The sequence below is a fragment of the Gossypium arboreum genome, chromosome 1 (genome assembly GCF_025698485.1).
Source record: "Gossypium arboreum isolate Shixiya-1 chromosome 1, ASM2569848v2, whole genome shotgun sequence".
Lineage (NCBI taxonomy): Eukaryota > Viridiplantae > Streptophyta > Magnoliopsida > Malvales > Malvaceae > Gossypium > Gossypium arboreum.
Window position 1 is genome coordinate 41,188,206 of NC_069070.1, and position 11,124 is coordinate 41,199,329.

The window sequence follows — 11,124 nt, forward strand, 5'->3', positions numbered from 1 at the left end:
AGGTGAGTCAAATTGATTGCTTAAGTACCAAGCTCTCTCTAGAACCAATACTAGACATGTATATACCTATTGCCACACTTTATACTTTGAGAATTTTTTGTTATTCATGATTTCCATCTCTTGCTTTATTAAGTGAAAAATAAAAATTCCTAATTAAACTTAATCCTAAAATGACCTAAGGACAGAAATAAAATAAGGTCAAGATCCCCCCTTTTATTTATTTGCAGACCCTTCCGAATTTGACTCATCTTTTGCTCCATCATTATTGCCTTTGCATGAATCGCTTTGCTCCTTCTTCGATAATGGACTCCATAGTTCAAATATAAAATCTGGAAATTCAGGCACAAAAATAAATGGGTCATTGTAATTTTCTTAAGAGCACTTCTCATCAAGTCATCCCTTATTTTTGAGTATCTCCAGTATGCTTGTTGCTGCCATTGCATATTCTGCATTATGTCCATCAACTTTGACAACTCATCTCAAATATCTAGGCTAGGCAGTTGAGCTCTGAATATTGAAGTTTTGTCATCAGGTTCAACTTCTGGTTCCATTGGTTCCTCTTTATCTGGGACTTCAGCTGATTGCACTTTGGGATCTTCTTTTGCTTCGGGTTCCTCACTTTCTTCCACTTGTTGCTGTAGAACAGGCTCTCTAGCTATTCAGTACAGGTCCTAATCTGTGATTTTTCCCAGGCAATAGCCTGTCTTCTTTATGTTTGCAAGAATTTTAGCTTTCAAGCACATAATTGTTATTGTAAAAGGAAAGTAGGCTGGGCCAGAATGTTTAACGGCACAATTTTGCATCTCTCTCAGGATGATTTTGCCCACATCAATGGTCTTTCTAGTTAAAATTGAGTACAATAAGACCATTTGCTCTAATGAAATTGTTGTCCTATGTAAGCTAGGCATAAGGCTGAAACGGATGAAATAGAACCATACCTTCGCGAGTGGTGTCAAGTATTCTCTTCGACAAGTGTCGATTCCTTACTTTGACACAATCCACTTAGAACCTGAAACTGTAAGTTCCTCGAGAATTTCTTGCAAATTTCCTGGCTCTATATTGCTCATCAAGGAAGAATATTCATCATTTTTGAAATCAGGCAATTCAAAGAACTCATTAATAGCGTTTGAAGTTATTGGTACCTTGATTCCGTGAACTGGAACTTCCATCAACTCGCTTGAGGTTAAATTCGCATAGAATTCATGCACTAACTCCTCATCCACACTAGGTCTCTTCTCACAAAACAATTCCCAATTAAGGGCTTCAGCAACTTGACGAATACGTGCCATAAAGTCTTTGTAGTTGCTCTCTTTCAATGTAAAGCCTTTCTTTGGATGCAACTATTGATTTTTGAAGATACTCTCGTATCTTGCTTTGGCTTCTTCACAATAGAACTTGTTTTGTGTTTCATCAATTTGGGCGCAGGCACGAGTTCTCTTGCGAGGCATGATTAACCTGAATAAAAGATGGGAAAATTTATTTTCTCAAAAATTTAATTAATAAAAATTGTTAATGATTCAATAAATTGAAAAATTAATTATTAGAATAAAATTAAAATTTAAGAGCAAATTCAGTCTTACCACTTTTTTTTAAGAACTCCTAAAAAATAATTAGAAAGCAAAAGAGATCAATTTAAGGTAGGTTGGAGGATTTGGCTAAGTATGGGTGAAGGTGTGTGTCATTCAGATGTGCAAGGTAGCTAAGGCGTGCGGGTTTGGTACGTGTGGGAGCACCGCACGAGCTGGGCTAGGAGCAAGCAGCAACATGTGGAGCCTTGTCGAGTAGGCCTGGTGTGAGCACCCAGGCACTGGGTGTTGGTGTGAGACATGGCCTGGGCAGCTGGGGTGGAGCAGCAAGTGTAGCGGCACGGGGAGGCCACTGGCGCGCCTATGTGCAAGGGCTGCTAGGCGCTCGGGCATGCGACGTGCAATGGAGCTGGGGCTGCTGGGTGTGTGCTAGCTGATCAGCTGGGCAATTCTGCTACTAGGTGTTCAGCTAGGAGATTTCGGACTTAAGGGTTTGGGTGTTTTTGGAATGAATGGTAAATGAATGAAAATAAGAATAGATGGGTGGAATTTATAATGGAAGGAGTAGGAAGTAGAGTAGAATTCTTAGAGTAATTTAATAATTGAAATATTCTAATTCTAATTCTACTCAAAGTTAACAACAATTAATAATTAAATATATGCATATTAAATTATTAATTGCTATTAATTATTAAGATAAAACTTATCAAATAAAATATGATTAAATTAAAACTAATCCTAATTCTATATAAAGTTGATAATAATTAATATATATTATAATGGATATAATTATATATTAATAATTATCATCTTTTTATTAAACTAAAACATTTATTCTAGAAGCCTTTTGAAAATATTTATAAAAGAGGCATCTAATTTTTATTATTTACAAAAAGAGCAACCAAATTTTAAAAATACTTCAATTAAGTCGCTAGACTAAATGAAAATTTGAAATTGAGTTGCAATTTAAAACTTGGATCAAAATTGACCCTTTTATTTGAAAAACTAAAAATTTATTTTGCCATTTAGGAAATAATTTCTCGAAAAATTATGTTAAAATCAATTCCCAGGAAAGATTGGAGGAGTCACAAGCGGTCCCATTTAAATTTCAATCTCCTAGACAGAATTTATTTAAACATACTAATCCCAAAAATATACCCTAAATCATTTATTAAAAAGGAAAATAAGAAAATTTAAACACTTGATAAAATGAACGAAATTTGATTTCATTCAATCTTATCTCCCCAATAATGTTTCAGACGCTGAGCATTAACTTGAAAATTACTTCCCTTACCTTGGAGTTCAACAACTCTGTATGGATAGACGCAATGAATCATAAATGGATAGAACCAACGTGATTTTAGTTTACCTGGAAAGAACCTTAATCTGGAATTAAATAAAAAAGCTTGCTGACCTGCTTCAAATTCTCGAACTCGAATGTGCTTGTCATGCCATTTCTTAAGTCTCTCCTTGAGTAATTTGGCATTTTCGTACGAGAACATTTAGAATTCCTCTAGCTCATTGACTTGGAGCATCTGTTTCTCTCTAGCAAGCTTAAGATCCAAGTTAAGTTGTCGAATGGCCCAGTAAGCTTTGTGCTCTAACTCCAAAGGCAGATGGCAGGCTTTCCCAAAGACCAACTTGTAGTGTGACATCCCTAAAGGTGTCTTGTATGTTGTTCTATAAGCCCATAAAGCATCATCCAGTCTTTTGGACCAATTTCATTGGTTCGGGCAAACTACCTTCTCAAGTATGCCTTTGATCTCCTTGTTTGCTAGTTCAGCTTGCCCATTCGTCTATAGATGATAAGCTGTAATGACCTTCGGTTTCACTCCATGTTTATCTAATAACCATTTCAACCACTTGTTCACAAAATGGGACCCTTCATCGCTGATAATACCTCTTGGGGTTCCAAACCTTATGAATACGTGTTTCTGCAAAAATGTCATCACAACCCTAGCATCATTTGTCGAATAAGCTTCAACCTCGACCCACTTAGACACATAGTCTACTGCTACCAATATATACTTCTGACCAAAGGACGAAGGGAAAGGACTGAGAAAGTCAATACCCTAAACATCAAATAATTCTACTTTAATGATGTTTGTTCGAGGCATCTCATTTCTGCTGGTGACATTTCTGACACTTTGACATCAATCACAATTCTTTATGTAAGCATATGCGTCTTTGAATAGTGTTGGCCAAAAGAATTTGGCTTGCAATACCTTGGCTGCAGTACGAGTACCTCCAAAGTGTCCCCCACTTGGAGCTGAGTGACAATGATATAGAATCTTATGTACTTCATCTTCTGCAACACATCTCCTGATCATTTGATCTACACACTTTTTAAACAAGTATGATTCTTCCCAGAAATAGTACTTCACATCGTGAAGAAAATTTTTCCTTTGATGATATGTCTTAACAATCGGCATCAAACCACAAGCTAAAAAGTTAGCAATATCAGCAAACCAAGGGGAATTATGGACATGATTTACCTTCAGTATGTGTTCATTTGGAAACGCCTCTCGAATTGGTATAAGAGGAGAGTTCCCTTCTTATGGCTCCAATCTAGACAAGTGGTCTGCTACTTGGTTTTCCACTCCCTTTAGGGGAATTATGGACATGATTTACCTTCAGTATGTGTTCATTTGGAAACGCCTCTCGAATTGGTATAAGAGGAGAGTTCCCTTCTCGTGGCTCCAATCTAGACAAGTGGTCTGCTACTTGGTTTTCCACTCCCTTTCGATCTTGAATTTTTAGATCAAACTCTTGAAGTAGAAGTACCCACTGGATCAGTCTTGGCTTAGCATCTTTCTTGGCAAGTAAATACTTAATTGCCGAGTGGTCCATATAGACAGTCACCTTGGTACCTACTAGATAAGATCGAAACTTGTCAAAAGCAAACACAATAGCAAGTAACTCTTTCTCTCTTACCATATAATTCAATTGAGCTCCTGTCAAAGTTTGACTTGCGTAGTAGATGGGATAAAAACTTTGTTCCTTTGCTGACCCATGACAGCTAGAAAGACAAAATTTTACACCCTTTTTCATACCCTTTTTAACTTAAATTCATGCGAATTCAGTTAAATTCTTGTCGAAAAATAATTAATTTTTATAAAATAATTAAAGTGCACTTAAAATATGAACATGTTGAAATTTATTTAATTTTATAATTATTTTTGATGAATTTTGGTTATTTTCGACAGATTTACTCAAAGGGCAAAAATGACTCTGCAAACACTGCCAGAAGCAATTTGAAGTGTCGAGGCAAATTAATTTCCAGCCTAAGACGGTCCAATTATGTATATTAATTCATAATATAATTAATTTTAATTTATACGCAATTTAATTTGGGCTAAATAAATTATTATTAATTAATTACGAAAAAAGTGGTCCAGTTGAACCGAATCGATTGAATTGAAAAGGCAAAGGATTGGGCAGCCCAAAATCATCCATATGCTGACTCAAATCAGCTTATTAGCTGATTAATTAAGCTTGCAAAGAAGCCCTTGAAGACTTATCAAAGTTGCATTCAAGCATCTCCACAATTGGTGGCTTTATGGATTTTCCCCAAGCCATATTTAGCAAAGTTGAAGCCACCAATTTGCCACATATATGGCTGGCCAAGGGGTGGCTCTTTGGCTGCTATTTTTAGAAAATTTTAGCTGTCACATTCAGCTATAAAAACTCCCGTGGCTGATCATTCAAAGCACACCTCAATTCATTCACATCTCTTCTCTCCTCTCTCACTTTTTCCTCTCATTTCCCCATTTCAGGTCTCTTGATCTTGTGCCGATTTCTCCCCTTAGGAAAGGGTTATTCTTCAGCAATTTTGGAGCAATGTTGAAGTGTTCATAGCAGTCTTGATCGGCGAGGAAAACAAAGAACGAAGACGGACCAACCTAGTCAAGCCACGGAAAAACATCGGATTTGATTCCTGTTCCCTATCTCTTTAATTTTTGTTGTTATGATGAACATATTTATGAATATTTATGTTGTTGGAATGGTTAATTTAATCAGTTTAGCTTGAATTTAATTTGTGTTGGTTTGATTGCATTTCATCTGCTTAAATTATTAAAATTGTGTTTATGCTGTTATAGGCCTCGGTAAAATGCTTGATTAAGTAAAATCATGTCTAAGTTATTCTTGCATTACAATTGTGAGGTAGATAATGAATTAATTATTTAAATGGATTGAAATTGTAATTAATGGACACAATACTTAATCAGTGCATGTTTATTCTTCTAAGGTAGCTGAAGGTTAAATTAGCAATGTATCTGGCGATACACTTGCCTTGCATAACTTGCAAGATTATTGTGATTAAACTGTTTCAATGTAAGAATACCTTGTTACCTCACGTAGTCTTTTATATGCTTATTAGATTTAATTAAGCATTTGAATTGACATAGGGATATGCAAGAGGTTAGTTCAATTTAATGAATATGTATGTGCCATAACATGTTTGCTTATTAAAATTTGTTTAATCGTTTGAATTAATATAGGGATATGTTAAGAGATGAATGGATTTGTGTAGGTGAATATGTTCATAAGTTAGCAAATTACCGAGTTGCTGTGAATTTATTCGTAACAACATAAGCATAAGTTTAATAATTATAAGTTAAAGAAATGTAATTAAATCAATACAATTATGTCATCTTGATTAATTCATATTTTGGAATCGTGCAATAGAACTTTTATTTTTATTTAGTTTAAAATCTTATTTTCTTTAATCACCTTTTTCAAAACAAAATATTTTTCTTCATCAAATTGTTTTAAATTGCTTTCATAAATAATCCTTTTCACAGTCCCTATGGGTACGATAACTCGACATTTACTTGTCACTTTATTACTTGTTGTGGTTGTGTACACTTGGACATTTTCGTCGTTCCAACAGATCCTATCGCGAAGTCACTTGCGTCACACATCAATTCAAATGGCAAATCCCAGTTTGGTGTGACGATTATGGGTGCCGTAGCTAACCGACCATTCCAATCTTTGAAAGCTCTTAAGCACTCTTCATCAAATTTGAATGTCGTGTCCTTCTCTAATAATTTTCATAAAGGTTTAGCAATTTTGGAGAAGTCCTTGATGAATCTTCGATAGAAACTGGCGTGGCCCAAAAAGCTTCTAACACCCTTTACAGATGTTGGAGGTGGGAGTTTCTCAATAACATCTACCTTTGCTTTATCAACCTCTATTCCATGTCTTGTTATCCGATGCCCTAGAACAATCCCTTCTCGTACCATGAAATGGCACTTTTCCCAGTTGAATACTAGGTTTGTTTCTTCGCATCGCCTTAATACCTTCACTAGATTGGCTAAGAAATCGTCATAACTATCTCCAAATACTGAAAAATCATCCATAAAAACTTCCAAATACTTTTCAACCATGTCAGTAAAAATAGACATCGTACATCTTTGAAATGTAGCAGGTGCATTACATAAATCAAAGGGCATGTGTCTAAATGCAAATGTACTGTACGGACAAGTGAATGTTGTCTTGTGTTGATCTTCCAGTGCTAGTGTAATCTGATTATACCCCGAGTATCCATCGAGAAAACAGTAATAGTCTTGCCCTGTGAGTCTATCCAGCATCTAGTCCAAAAATAGCAAAGGAAAGTGATCTTTCCTAGTCGCCTTGTTCAGCTTCCAGTAATCGATGCAAATTCTCCATCCCGTAACTATTCTAGTCAATATCAAATCGTTATTCTCATTTTCAATGACCATGATACCTCCTTTCTCTGGCACGCACTGGACCGTACTTACCCATGAACTGTCTGAGATGGGGTAGATTATACCCGCATCTAATCACTCGATTTCTTTCTTGACTACATCCTTCATGATGGGGTTCAGCCTTCATTGTCCATCAATCATCCCTTTTTCGCCATCTTCCAAGATAATCTTGTGCATGCATATAGATGACTAATTGTGCGAATATCAGCTATGGTCCATCCGATAACCTTCTTGAATTGTTTCAACACCAAGATGAGTTTCTCTTCTTGTTCAGTAGTTAATTCTGCTGAAAAATCACAGGCAGAGTAGAAGCGTTACCTAAATAAACATATTTTGGTTGTGAGGGCAGTACCTTTAGTTCTAAGTTAGGTGGCTTCTCGATTGACGCTTTTGGGTGTGCATAATCCCTTTTCTCCAATTCCAAAGATTCAAAATGGGATTGCAAATTAAATCCTTTTCAATTAGCTTCTAAAAATGCTAAGTATTCATCATCCTTTCATCATTCAAAGGATCTGATGTCAAAATTTGTTCCAATGGATCTTTAACATAGTTGAGCTCCTTCTCCACTATTAAATCCTCTAAATCAGATACTGTAGAACAATCATAAATTGTGTCAGGAAATCACATAGACTTAAAAACATTAAATGTTACCTGATCATCCTGAACATGCATAGTAAGGTCGCTCTTCTGCACATCAATAAAGGTCCTTCTAGTTGCTAAGAACGATTTTCCTAAGATAATTGGTACTTCTTTGTCTGCTTCAAAGTCTAGAATAACAAAATCAACAGGGAATATAAATTTATCTACATGTATCAATACATCCTCGATTTTTCCTTCTAGATGTGTTAAGGATCAATCCGTTAATTGAAGTGTAACCGTAGTTGGTCTAACTTCACCTATCCCCAACTTCCTAAATATTGACATAGGCATCAAGTTAATACTCGCAACTAAGTCACATAATGCCTTACCACAATATGTTGCTCCAATGTTGCAAGGTATTGTAAAACATCCAGGATCTTTCAACTTTAGGGGTAATTTGTCTTGAAGATATGCACTGCATTCCTTCATCAGAGCTACCGTCTCAATTTCTCCAAGTCTTCATTTTTTGGATAGGATATCCTTTATAAATTTGACGTAGTTCGGCATTTGCTCAAGTACTTTAACCAATGGGATGTTGATATGAAGTTGCTTGAGTACGCCTAGGAACTTCTTGAATTGAATCACCTGCTTCTGCTTTTGAAGTCTTTGAAGGTAGGGTGGTGGTGGTTTCTTTACTAGAACTGGTTGATTCGGCTTCTGTGGCAATTCTGCATCTAACAGAGTTATTAGTTGATTAGAATTAACTGGTTCTGAAATTACCTTATTGGGTTTTGCAGAGTTTGGTTCTTGTGAAATTGGAATTTCAACCCTCGGTTGAACTTCCTTTGGATCTTGTGCGTCAGCTTACTCCTTTTCAGCTTCGATGGTGTTGGGCTTTACTGTCTTTCCACTCATCAATGTCAACGCTTTGCAATACTCCTTCCCCGAATTCCTCGGATTCTCCGTATCACCAGGTAAAGCACCTTGTGGTCAGTTTTTGAGTTCAGTTGCAAGCTGGCCCATTTGGTTTTCCAGGTTTTTCAATGTAGCTACTTGGCTTTAGATTAAGGCATCATTCTTGGCCATGTATGCCTTCAACAGATTTTCTAAGCCATTGGATGGTTCAGCTTGGGTCGGTTGTTGGGGGAAACTAAGTGGCTGGGTTGGTCTAGGTTAGGTGTAAGTGTTACTGGTTCCAACCCTTAGTTACTCTAGGAAAAATTCGGGTGGTTTCGCCATGATGGCTTATAAAAATTGGATTGCAGTCATTACCTTCCTCAATTTTGGTTCTAGTTACCTATGTAGTACATGGATTCTGGGTTTGATGGACATTCTTCAAACAAATGTCCTTCCCCACAATAGACACAGGCTATATTTTCAAATTAGGTTGGTGGTTGTGCTGCAAAACTGTTAGACTCATTAGTAGTAAGATTTTTAAACATTGAGGATATTGAGGACACATGAGATGATAGTGATGTGAGAGCATCTACTTCATGTATTCTGGCAACTCGTCTTCTTGACGCTGCTTGATTGGTTGGCCATTGATATTTGTTGTTGTAAATCCTTTCAATGATTTCATAAGCCTCATTATAAGACTTAGAAAGGAGAGCAACATTAGCAGAAGCGTCCATTACCATCCACGTGTGAGCATTGAGACCATTATAAAATGTCTCAAGTTGGATGCAATGTGGGATTCCATGATAAGGGTATTTTTGTAATAATTCTTTGTACATTTCCCATGCCTCATACAAGGACTCATCATCCATTTGTTGGAAAGCAGTGATCTTGTTCCTCAACTTAGCATTCTTGCTAGGCGGGAAATACTTCATAAGGAATCTTTTTGCTAACTCTTGCCATGTGGAAATTGAGTTTGGTGGCAATGAGTTCAACCAGGCTCGAGCTCTGTCCCTTAGTGAGTATGGAAATAGCTTCAATCATAATGCATCTTCGGGTACTCCGGCTAACTTGAAAGAATCACTCACCTCCATAAACAGTCTTAAGTGTAGGTAAGGATCTTCAGTAGGCAGTCCACTGAATTGGCTCACTGTTTGAAGCATCTAGAGCATGACTGGCTTTAGCTCGAACTATTCTGCCTCAATTTTGGGTCTCTTAATACCCGAATTAAGATCATGAAACACTAGCCTGGCATACTGTCATAAAGCTCTATCCCTATCATAAGCAATAAGGATAGGATTTTGAGCAGGGTTTGCTCCATTTCCTTGGATTGGATTTTCAAAGCTCATCTCTTCGGTCCTTTTCCGATTTGCTTATCTTCTTCATTGTCAGAAAGTTCATTCAATCTCAGGGTCTACAGGGAGTAGGTCAATAATTCGGTCAATACTCATAAACACCTGAAATAATCACAAAAAAATTTAATTAAGTAGAAAATTAAATAAAAAATTAAACCAAAATGCAAAACTAACAAATTCACGAATAATAACTTTAAAACAGTCCCTAGCAACGGCGCCAAAAACTTGGAACGGCGAAAATGTGAAAGTGTACACAATCACAACAAGTAATAAAGTGAAAAATAAATGTCGAGTTATCGTACCCACGGGGACCATGAAAAGAATTATTTATGATTGCTATTTAAAACACTTTGGTGAAGAAAAAAATATTTTGTTTGAAGAGGGTGATTAAAAACTAAGATTTTAAACTAAGTAAACTAAAGAAATAAATCTCAAAGCACGATCACATAATTGTGTTGGATTAATTACTTTTCTTTAACTTAGAATTATTAAACTCATGCTTATGTTGTTACGAATAAATTCACGGCAACTCAGTAATTTGCTACATTATGAACATATTCACCTACACAAATCTATTCATCTCTTAACATATCCCTATGTTAATTCAAACAATTAAATCGATTTTAATAAGAAAACATGTTATTGCACATACATACTCATTAAATTAAGCTATCCTCTTGCATATTCCTATGTCAATTCAAACGATTAATTAAATCTAATGAGCATATAAAAGACTAAATGTAACACCACATACCTGTATCCTACACCGGGAAGGAATATGAGGCGTTACCTAACTTGAACTCATACTTACAACCAATTTCGAGTCTTCATTACTTGGAAAATTTAAAACTTTCTTAAACTTATTAATATATTCTTAATATGGGCTTACGAGGCCTCACATCGAAAATCATTCGGGACCAATCCGGGTCCTTTTGATAACTATAGGAAAATGTCACTTGACACAGGGGCACACGCCCGTGTGGGAGGGGCAACACGCCCATTTGACAATTCCAACATTGTAACACCCCTTACCCGAGA

At 36.2% G+C, this 11,124-nt stretch overlaps 1 non-coding gene across 1 annotated transcript; it reads left to right on the top strand.

Annotated features, from left to right (window-relative positions):
- Nucleotides 1-9,529: 9,529 nt before the first annotated feature.
- Nucleotides 9,530-9,636, top strand: LOC128281933 (small nucleolar RNA R71). Its single transcript, XR_008272219.1, has one exon. It is a non-coding gene; the product is annotated as a small nucleolar RNA R71 (small nucleolar RNA).
- Nucleotides 9,637-11,124: the final 1,488 nt, after the last annotated feature.